This window comes from Gavialis gangeticus, unplaced genomic scaffold (genome assembly GCF_001723915.1).
Source record: "Gavialis gangeticus isolate Ggan-Ray unplaced genomic scaffold, GavGan_comp1, whole genome shotgun sequence".
In the NCBI taxonomy this organism is placed as follows: domain Eukaryota; kingdom Metazoa; phylum Chordata; order Crocodylia; family Gavialidae; genus Gavialis; species Gavialis gangeticus.
In genome coordinates, this window is record NW_017729032.1 from 122422201 (window position 1) to 122433324 (window position 11124).

Here is an 11124-nt window from a genome sequence, read left to right on the forward strand (position 1 = left end):
TTGTTATAACCTGAATAAGACTGGATTTCTGCAGAGCAGGAGCTTTGACTGCAGTTAATAAGGCAGATGGAGATTAAACACCATGGAAAATGTATAAATGTAAAAATTAAAAAGGTTCCAAATTGTAGATTTATTATGTGTTTATTTCCATTTCTTATTAAACATCATTTAAATAATACAGTCTTTGAAGAGGTTTATTTCTCCTAGTTGGCTCTTACCTATTACTCTAATAAACCTCATGATTCAGTTAGGAAATTGAAATTTCAAAAAAATAAATTTTGTTATAGTACCTGTGGCATTAAGTTACCAGTTTGTGTGAAGTACAGACAGTTACTGGTGTAAAACCCTTTTTTGCCCATATTTAATGGGTCTATTACTGCATTCTAAGCATTCTCAAAGGGTATTTTAAGATGGTTACAGTAGATAATACTAATGCAGATTGGATCTAGAGCTGTTTGAGAAATGAGCATCTCAGTTCTTTTCCTCCTTCCTTATCCTGAACCATAGTTTCATAGTTTCTAGGGTCAGAAGGGACCTTAGCAGATCATCTAGTCCAACCCCCTGCCATGGCAGGAAAGAGTACTGGGGTCAAATGACCCCAGCAAGGTGTTCATCTAACCTCTTCTTAAAATCCCCCAGGGTAGGAGCCTGCACCACCTCCCTTGGAAGTTGGTTCCAGACCCTAGCTGCCCTGACCGTGAAATAGCGCCTTCTGATGTCTAACCTAAATCTACCCTCTGCTAGCTTGTGACCATTGTTGCTGGTCACTCCTGGCTGTGCTCGGCTGTGCATTGCTTCATGCCAGGGGTATTGCAGTTAAACATAGTGAGAAGCTATCTGTCTAGCTTCCAGGTCCAGGTCTGGGATTGTGGCCAGGTGGGACTGAGAGATTCTGGTCTCCTCCAATAGTTAAGAAGAGTTTTAATAAAGGAGGTGAAAGCCTTACAGGAGGATGAAGAAATTAAGAATTTCCCCCTGGATTCTAATAGCAGCTGATACTGGTATTTCTTCAGTGAATGATTTGGCCACCCTCTCATTGCTCTTTTGGTGCTTCCATGGTTTAAACCATCATCTTGGTCATTCAGTTGTTCACCAAGGTAAATAATTTATAATTGTTTGAAAGTGTACTGAAATAACTCATTCAAGCTTTTGGATACCTTTGGAATCTAGTGGATACTTTTTATTGCTGAAGCCTTCTTCCCAGAAGTCCCTATCTGGTGATGGTAATGTCTTTGCAAAAACATATTAAAAACTATTTTGAAGGTACTGTATAATGTGCTCTCATGTAATGATACTATAAGTAGATTATTTTTGCAAGAAGTCTGGTGGTTGTAACTGACTTTGTGTTATAAAACTTCACCAGTCTAATTGTGTGCTATTTAATATGTTGTTATTAAAAAACAAACAGCAACTACATGAGAGGTGTGAAAACAAAAAAAAATGTTTTTGTTCCTTTTAATTTCTTATTAAGTTGCTACATTAGGACAAAACTTGTTATTTGATTTGTTGTATAACATCTTCTAGCACATTATGCAGCCGTACAATACCTGTATTAAAATACATGATATTTCAATCTAACTTTTGGATGCCTCACAGCAACAATAAAAGACCTGCCAGCTTGCCTTGGGTTGGCATTGTTCCTGGAAGTTCTACCCTCCAAAATATTGTCTTTTTGGAAGAGTTTCCAGGTTGTAAATATTTCTGGCATTCATACTATAATATCATTGTCAGGTGGCACTACTTTGAGAGACAGCAGAAAGAAGAAAATCTCTTGGGATCAAAACTATAGAAATGGCTAAACCTGTCAATATAAAATTAGGCCTAAAGGTTTTTGGAGACACAAGAGAAAATATGGGATAGAGGGTGCATTTACACGTGAATTAATGCACTTTAGTTAATGCGCCTTAAATCTAGTGCTTTCGGGCATTTTTGCACATACTCTAGGAGGCATGTGGGGGCACTTTAATTAGTGAGCCATGCTAATTAAAAGTGCCTGAGCATCATGTATATCAGCATCCCCATGCTGAAAAATGGCGGCGGAGTTCCTTGAATGAAAGCTCATCAAATGAGGTTTAGTTCAAAGTGCTCCACTGCCATTTATCAGCACAGGGACTTTGATACTTGTGATGCTAGATTCTGCCAGAGTGTGCTAATTTCTGTGCTCCAGCAGACTCGATTAATTGATTAGTTAAGTCTGCTCTGACGCGCTGGATTTCCAGCACATTGGAGTAGGCTCCCTGCACATGTATATGAGTCTACTGTGAGGTACTAAGAAAATGCTTGTTAGTCTGTCATTGTGGAATAATTAAAGAACATGGGCATTTTTATGCATGTATGCATTGTAGCATTGGGTGCTTTGAAAAGCATCCGGTGCTGTGACACATGCAGTTGTATTAGCAGCGCTGAGAAAATGGCAGCAGCACGCTTTTGAATTAGAACACCTCAGACGTGCTTTAGTTCAAAAGCATACCACCACCATTTTCTGGTGCTGACACTCATTTCAACGCTTATACAACTACACATGGCGTAGTGTGGTTTACCTCAGCTCGTGTGTGGAGCAGACTCGATTAATTGAGTCTGCCCCGAAGCAGCAAATCTCCGGTGCCTTGTTAGAAAAAAAGTATGCATATAAATTCCCTCAGGTTTTAAAGTGATGTTTAATTCCCATCAGTCTATTTTAAGATGCCTTAACTGAATAGTATAGTTTTTTCATTGATGCTTTAATGCTCATTAAAATAGGTAATACACATTAAAGTGCATTTTTAGACATGCCCAGAGTGAGAAAGTCTGGCTTTATTGTGTAGGGTTGTTTGTTTTTAGTCTGAGTAAAATCAAGAAATTCAATTTAAGAAATCATATTTATCAAGATTTCGAGCCTCAAGAAGGTGAAGATTTTCATACTTACCTTTGCATTTGTGCAACAGTTTTCCTTGTGAAGTGTTGCAAACCTTCACAATAACCAGTTTCTGACTAGCCCAAATGATTGATTTCTGTGACGATGAATCACAAAATGCATCTAGTTCCTGGAAATGTGTTCTTTTTTGGATATTTTTTCTTTAAATAACTTTTTTGGGGGTTGTATTAAACTCAAATATTTTGATTTTCAGCAACCAAAGCCGAAAATAATTTAATCAATATTAGGGCCTTTCCTGTGTAATTTTTTATTTTGACAAAAGCTCTTTTCATTTTTTAAAAAAGTCCACAAATGAAAATGTTCATTGGCTCTGTTTTATGCTTCATAAATTAGGTCTCTAACAACTAATTAGATCAGCGCTACCCAACTTATGCACAGCCAGGGCCAATTGCAGGCCCCAGTCTGCATGCCACCCAGGCTCCCTAAAATGTGAAGCCAGAAAAACTGTCCCACCACCCAGACAGGAACTCCTCCATGCCTCCCTAGCAGGCATACCAGACTCCCTCTCACCCCCACCATGCTGCCGAGCCCCACAAACCCTAGCCACCATAGCAGAAGGAGCCATAAGGAAGTTTGTGGCCTGGTGGGAGCCATGGACTGCACATTATCCCCTTTTGGGGCAGGTGCAGCCCAGAAGCTGCCACTTGGACAGCCCTGAATTTAGAACATAGTCTTAAAGGAAGGAGGGCTGTGTCTTCCTCTGTTTAACGTATGTCTAAGTACTGTCAACCTTTAACAAAACTGCATGCTCAGGGAATCAGAAGGGAGGGGTGGTATTCTGAATGTTAGGTATATCCTGTGATTATTGCTGTGGCGTAGATAGATCCATGTATTTTAGATCAGGTCAGAGGGACTAAATAAGAACAACTAATATTTCCAGCATAGGTTAGAGGGAAGGCTTTATGTGTAACAGTACTATAGACATAAGGGCATAATTCATGTTGGTTTTGACATGTTTAAAAATGAGAGAATTGTCTCCAGGAGGGTGATTGAGAGAAACGGTTTGCACCTAGGCTCCATATACATTTATCAGGGAGTTAAGGAATACTAAATGGGAATTCAAAAGACCCTGCACATTGAGTAGAGAACTAGCTACAGGCAGCCAATGGGAAGCATTATTGTCAGACTTTCCACCTTTCTGGAGCAGAGATGCCTGACACATTGCTGCACTTGAGGTACCTTCATCCACTTTGAATCCAGAGCAGGTGCCCAGCTGAGGTGATGGCAGTGATACCGTCTTTGCAAAATAGCTTAGTGGTGAGAGTACTTGCCTGAGAGTGGGGAGGCCTTGGGTTATGGCCCCGGATCTTTTTCTGTGATCAGAAGGAAACACCACTAATCTATTCTATATAAATTAAATCTCTTATTCCAGAGGCGGGCAACTATTTTGGGGGAAGGGCCGCTTAATGAGTTTTGGTGAGGTGTTGAGGGCTGAATGGATAGTCCTGCTCTTTGACAGTTGTCCTGCCCCGTTATCGCCATCTTAGAACAGGAAGTCCCACCCCCTGATCCCTAACCTTTGCCAGCAGAAATTCTTCCCCTTGCCCACCAGAAATACTCCTTTTGGGGTGGGCTGGGGTGGGGTGGAGGAGTTGCCATCTTGGGACCAGAAAAAAACCAAATCATATACTAAAAGTCAAACACCTACTATAACATATTTTAATTTTTGTCGTGATTTATGTTTGCATAGTGTATAGAGGTGATTGCATAATAAAAAGTAAATTCTTATTTTTGTATATTGTGGGGGGAAGGTGTGTGTGGGGGTGCATGGTGTGTGTGTGGTGTGTCTGCATGGTATGTGGGGTGTGTGTGATATGTGTGTGGCTTGTGTGGTATGGGCGTGTGTGCATGTATGGTGGGGTGTGTGGTTGGATGTGGGGTGTGTGGCTGTATGTGGGGGGCATAGAGTATGTTGGGGGGGTGTGGGGGCAGGGTGTGGGTGTGAAGGGTGTTGGGGACCCCCCACATGCCCCATGGTGCAGCAACAGGTGGAGTGTTCAGGGCACAGGTGCCTGGTGGGGCACGACTCTGGCCAGCGCTGTACATCATAGCAAGGGGCGCAGTCTCTGTGTAGCAGCTGCCTGTATCACCGGCATTCCCTGCCACTCGCGCGCAACCCCTGCACTAGCATAGCAGGGAGGGAAGCCCTACCCTTCTGCACAGCACCAGAGAGAAACCTCAAATACTGGAGCTAGCTGCCTTCCCCACAGGGGCTGTGCTGCAGGGGATGGAAGCCCCAGGCAGGGAAGGTAGTTGGCTCTGGAGCCTGAAGTTTCTCTCTGGTGCCCCAACAGGGAAGACCCCTGGCTCCAGCATGTGGGGCTTCCCTCCCTGCTGTGTGAGTGCAGGGGCTGCAAGTGAGTGGCAGGGAGCACCAGTAGTACAGGCAGCCACATGGAGGCTGCACCCCTTGCTGCAATGTGCAGGACTGGCTGGAACCACACCTGCCAGGCTCCTGCGCCCTGAACACCCTGCATGCTGCTGCTGCCACTGCCTGCTCAGGCTGTGTGCAATGGGAGGCATGTGGGGGGTCCCTATACCCCCCAATCTCCGTCACACCCGCACACTGCCTACCCTAGCTCTGTGCTGCTGCTGCCCCCTGTCCTCCTGGGTGCATCAGCTCTGGGCTCCCTCCCAGCTGTAGCTCCACCCCCACTGCTTCCCCACCTGCTGCCCAGAGCCAGTGGAGACCGGGGAAGTAAGCAGGTCCTGGGGACTGCAGCAGCAGCAGCCCCACACAGATGCTGCAAACTGGCTAGCCGTGCCCTTCTGCCTACGAGGGTGGGAGCCAGGCAATAAGGTACATTTTTGGGGCTGTTTGTACATGTGGGTGCCTAGCTCCCACCCTCGTGGGTGGAAGGGCTGGGTGGGACATAATTTTTTGGGGGCCCCCGCTCAATTCATAGTGATATAACGATGAAGGCTCATTCAGTAAACACTTTGCTCAAGATTCAACATTGCCTAGATACCAGTTACAGTGCATCTATTAATGTTTGCTACATTGTTAAAGTGCCATGAAAGTCTCCAGGGAACTGTGAAAATGTGGCTAAAGGGGCTCTGGTCTGGTCTTCCAGGTTGAGGGTAGTGTGGGGGGTTGGTAGCTCACCCATGTAGAAAATTTCAGTTACAGTCTACAAGAGAAGAAACCCAATGGAAACGATGGTCTGAAAGCTTTTGAAGTTCGAACAGGCAATGATACATATACCATAAAGTGAAGATGATCATTATGACAGAAGGTCATAAAAAAATCAAATTAATCTTCCACAGTGAAGCATGGGTTCAACTAGTATATATTTATATATTCATGGTATTTCATTTTAATCACAGAAAAATGTGGATTTTGGGTTACTTTTTTTAGTCCAAAAATTGGGGATTTTTCTTTATCAGAGAAAACCAGGATTCCTGGTTATGGCCTCTGTTCCCTGGATTGTTTGTTCATTTTACATTAAACAATCATAGGTTAGAAAATTGAAATGATCCTGAGAGCAGGTATTTGGAACAGAGGACTCACCTCTCCCAGCTGAGGCCCTAAGTCTGTGGTCTCCAACCTTTTTAAGTAGGAGATCACCTTTGGCATTTAAAAGCAACCCAAGATCTACCGTCTGCTGCCACCACCTCTCCCCCACCAGGTACATCGGGGGGGGGTGCAGATTGAGGCAGAGTGAGAAAAAATTATTTGGGGGCGTGCGTCCCCAGCAGGTAAATCCCACCCGGCCGGGGCCTCACTTAATTTACCCCTGCTCCTGCCTCTGCAGCACTGTCCCTCACTGTGGGGACCTTGATCTAGCCCCCGCCCCTTCCCTCCTCTGCAGACTGACCTGCTTGGCTGGGACGCATGTGTTCATGCACATGGGCACTCAGCCCCCCACCCCAGCCTCAAATCGACTCCAAGAGACTCCGAGATCTACTGGTGGATTGAAATCCGCTGGTTGGTGACCACTGCCGTAAGTGGGAGGCTCCCTCTTGCTCACTTTCCTTGCTTAGAGTAAGCCTAAGATTAGGAATCTCTGGGGGCATAATTGTAGTTTAGGCACTCCATCTAGCTGGCAGCAGAGCTTAGGAGGGACTTAAGTGCCTCACAGCTCAGACTGGATTACTACTCTATATGTGCAGTGAACTAAATTTAGGCACCCAGGGATCATTATAGCTCCAAATGCAGATGCTGCATGAATTTGGTACCTACTGGGTTCCGTGGCTTTTGAAGTGGGGGTTTTCTGGGTAACTTTCTGTATCAGAAGGAGTGTCCATACTGTTAACTTATTTCACTAGACACACTATACCACTGAACCTCAGCAAATTAGATCTGCCTTGTAGCAGGGAAATTAACCCATCAAGAGCATTACTCTAAGCCTGGGAAGGAGGCAGTGTACTTGGAGCAGTGTGACATGCATGATTCAGCACCTGACATGGTGAGTTAACAGCATAGGCATGTGTTTTAAGTGCCTAAATTCCACCTACACCCTGTTCAGATGTCTCATTAGATCAGTCTGGCTCTCTTGCTTTAAATTTACAAAATCTGTTTGTGTGAGCTTGTCACGCTACCTCTACATTTAAGAGCAGAAAAGGTAAATGGTCATTAGGATGGGCAGTTATTCTCAGGGAAGGGAAGGACAAATAGTGTATGTCTATAAACAGACTAGTGTTCTGACTTCCCTTCTGATAATTCTGTCCTTAGTGTATTGTGCACTTGCTTTTACATCACTAGGATGCCAAGGCACATAAATCAAACTGTTTAAACTCAGCTTATATCACAGCATTTTTTAGTTGTTGGTGATGGCTAGAAAATGATATTTAGAGGTATGCTTTTGGGAATTGGCTTGTAGGTAAAGTAGGTATGCACTAGCACAATGGTCCAGGGGGAATGGCAAGGGTTACTTGATTTCTAAAAGCCTGTTTGTGACGAAGTTTCCTTCAAGGCCCAGTGTATCAGACACAGGCTGGGAAATTGAAGACTTGTACCACAGTGTACCCAAACAGAGATAAACTCTGCAGCATTGATGCCAGGTCACAGCGCCCACTACAGACCCCTTGGGATTTCTGGTTTTGGTAAACAGACCAAATTAGGAGGCCCGATAAAAGTTCAAATGAGGATATATGTATGTGATGGGTTTATGAAGCAAAGGCATATGCTGACTAGACAGAACGTGGACAGTATGATGACCACAGGGAGACCAATCAACAATGCCCAGAGATGAAGAGGGGAGGAAGAATACAAAAGGGATTTAAGAGCAGAAGAAGGTACCCAAGAGGGGAATCCAGGCCACCATGGACAGAGGGCATACCACCAGCTTATCCTACCCACCCTTGTGGGTGGGGGTGGGTAGGTCTCAGCTTCCAACCTCCAGGTTGCTGACATCTGACATTCAAGAAAGAACCTCAGGGTGATGTTTGCATACTGGCCAGACATAACTTCCCTCTGATGATGGCTCTAACTAGTAGATATAGAATTATTTGCATTATTCTTATCTGCTATCATTGTGTATCAGTAAAAATCACTATTATCACATGGAGAAGTCGTGGCTGGTCTGAGAGTTTGGGTCCTCCCAGAACAAAGTATCTGGGTCATAAATCCAGTGCGAACAGTTGGGGTGTATGTGAGAGAGAGTTTTATGTCAGTTTGAAAATTGCCTGGGTTAGTTTGTCTGTAAATAATGCCTGTGGCTCAGAATAGCCAGAAGCAAGTTGGTAAAGACTTTTATTTAGTTTTGGTATGAAGCTATTTCAGTTTGACATTTCCATTAAAAAAAATCGCTTTCTGCCTCTGTGAGTGTCCAGAGTCTCACACCAGACACTTTAAGACCTGAGACCTGTGAAAATAAGATTACTGATACAACTGTTCATCATATTCTTTATATTAGACTGTTCATATTAGAAAAAAAAATCAGTATCTATTTCTATTGGTTCTTACAAGAGTAAGGAATTAAGAATTCAATGATTTTCCCCTTTTGTTAGTCAGACTGGGATAAATGTTGATGTAGGGAAGAAATTTCAGTCTCATTAGAAGTTGTTAAAATCTAAAATGAGCCAAGAGCCAAAAGCTTACAAACAAAAATGAAAGAAACACTGGGAACAAAGTCTGCCAAGGAGGCAGCTCACAGCAAAAACATTGGCCGGTTCTATTATCACTGACTAGCCAAATTTTCTTATGTTAAAAAGAAGGTAAAAAAAAAGAAAGGAAAAAGAAACATTTCTATTCATTAAGGTATATTGGTACCATTTGGAACAAAATGGTGGGTTTTAACATAGGAAGAAAACCACTTTTGCATCAGCTGAAGCCTTTTTTCTTCCAATGGACAATTTTCAGTATTCAAGTTACCTCTCCAGTCATAGTAAGAAATGTCCATCGATAATAGGGCCCTCACTGCATAGCCATGTGTTTTACACATACAACTCATCACCAAGTTTATTTTCCTCTTCACCAATGCTTATAGAATTCTGCCCAACTCCCACATTTGTGCCCTCTTTGTTTTTTAGAAAATCTGCTTGGTTTTAATTTTTCTAATGAAGTAGAAGTCATCTCTTTCTATTGTTTTTGATATTGTGTTCGAACTGTAGCCTCATACTAAAATACTTACCCTCAACCTCTAGCACTTGAGTCCATAACATTCAAATAAGCTTTGACTGAGAATCCAAATTCCTGAGGTTTATTTTATCCAAATAAAACCCAAACCTTTGAACCTTTTGTGTTCAGTCTTCCCTAAAAATACCCACCCAGTTTTTTGATCCAAATGGAACGATCAAAATGGAACAAGAACTTTCCAGATGTTCTGTTCAGAGACTATAGCACAACCCAGATTGTTCACATCTGGGTAGTTTGCAGTGTGGTTACTTTGCAGCAGGTTGCTGACTTAAGAATGAATTGTTAAAAAGGTTGCTGCAACATTTATTTCCAAGGACAGTGTTGGAACTCAGCTGTAGTTGCGTGTGGCTGATCAGAGAAGTAAAACTTTCAGCAAACAGGTGGAGTAACTCAGTGGTCCGGTGCAGCTGTGGCACTGTGTGCTCCCAGATATTTCATAAACCCTCACCTTTGCAGGAATTTTAGGAAACCTAACCCTGGGTGAATATACATATGATATTAGTGCAATGCAATGAACTCTGGTGCAGTTTGCACTGGAGTTTATTGTTCCCAGACACTGAATTTATACGTGTGCCTGGGACTGGAGCACGCTGAACCTGGTTGGAGCAGCCCCAGACAGCAGGGTGCCCTGGGGTTCATCTTGCCAGCCCAGGACTGCTCTAGCCTGGCTCAGTGTGAGGGGCGGGCTGTGAGGGGCTGGCTAGAGGATGAGGGTGCTTCACTGAAGGGCTAACCATCAGCTGATTGTCAGTTTCAACCTTGGGATCCCACTGGAGTCTCCAACCAGATCTTGTGCAGTCCCAAGGCTGAGAGTGGCAGTCACCTGATTGTTGGTCCCAGCTCTGTGACTAGACTGCTTCATTGTGGCTTTCAACTTTCTGGCGCAGGGGGAACCCAGGATCATGATCCTGGGCTCCCTTGCACTCACAAGTAGTAACAGCACAATTGAAAGCTGATCCCTGATCCCAAAATCATGCATCCTGCCATACATGTGTGCCAGGGCAGGGAGGTGTGTTCTTTGGGGAATAGAATCCATTGTGTCATTAAATGAACATTACCAGGAGCCTTGTATATTATGTGAGAAAGATGGAAAATGGAAAATTTATTATGAAGATTACAAATTTTTATTCTGGGCAGAGAACCTTGTGAAACTTTTGCTTAGTGAGATTACCTGAGTCAGGATGCAGGGTAGCAGCAGAAATATGGCAACCTTACAGTGATCCTCACCATCTCTAATTTTCATAGCTCCATTGAAAAATATGGAGCTGTGACAAAGCATACCAACCAAAGATCTGTGCCTTCCTGTTGCTGGCCATGAGATGATAACCAGAGGTTGCTCATTAAGAGCTCTGATTATAGTGATATGATAGGACAATGGGAGCCTGAGCCTCTGTTTTGTAAGAAAGGTTTTGGATGGAGAGGAGCTTATTGGAAAAGAGAGCAAGAAGATGAAAACTGAATTGAGGTACTGGGTTTAGAGAACATTTTTTTCTCTAATTGGACAATGTCCTACATCTGGATGGACTTTTTGTTTTGGGTTGATCTGTTAGATACAAGTGGTGAACATGCATTCGACAACAAGAAGTCCTTTTTTCATAGAATCATAGAAGTAGGGTTGGAAGGGACCTTG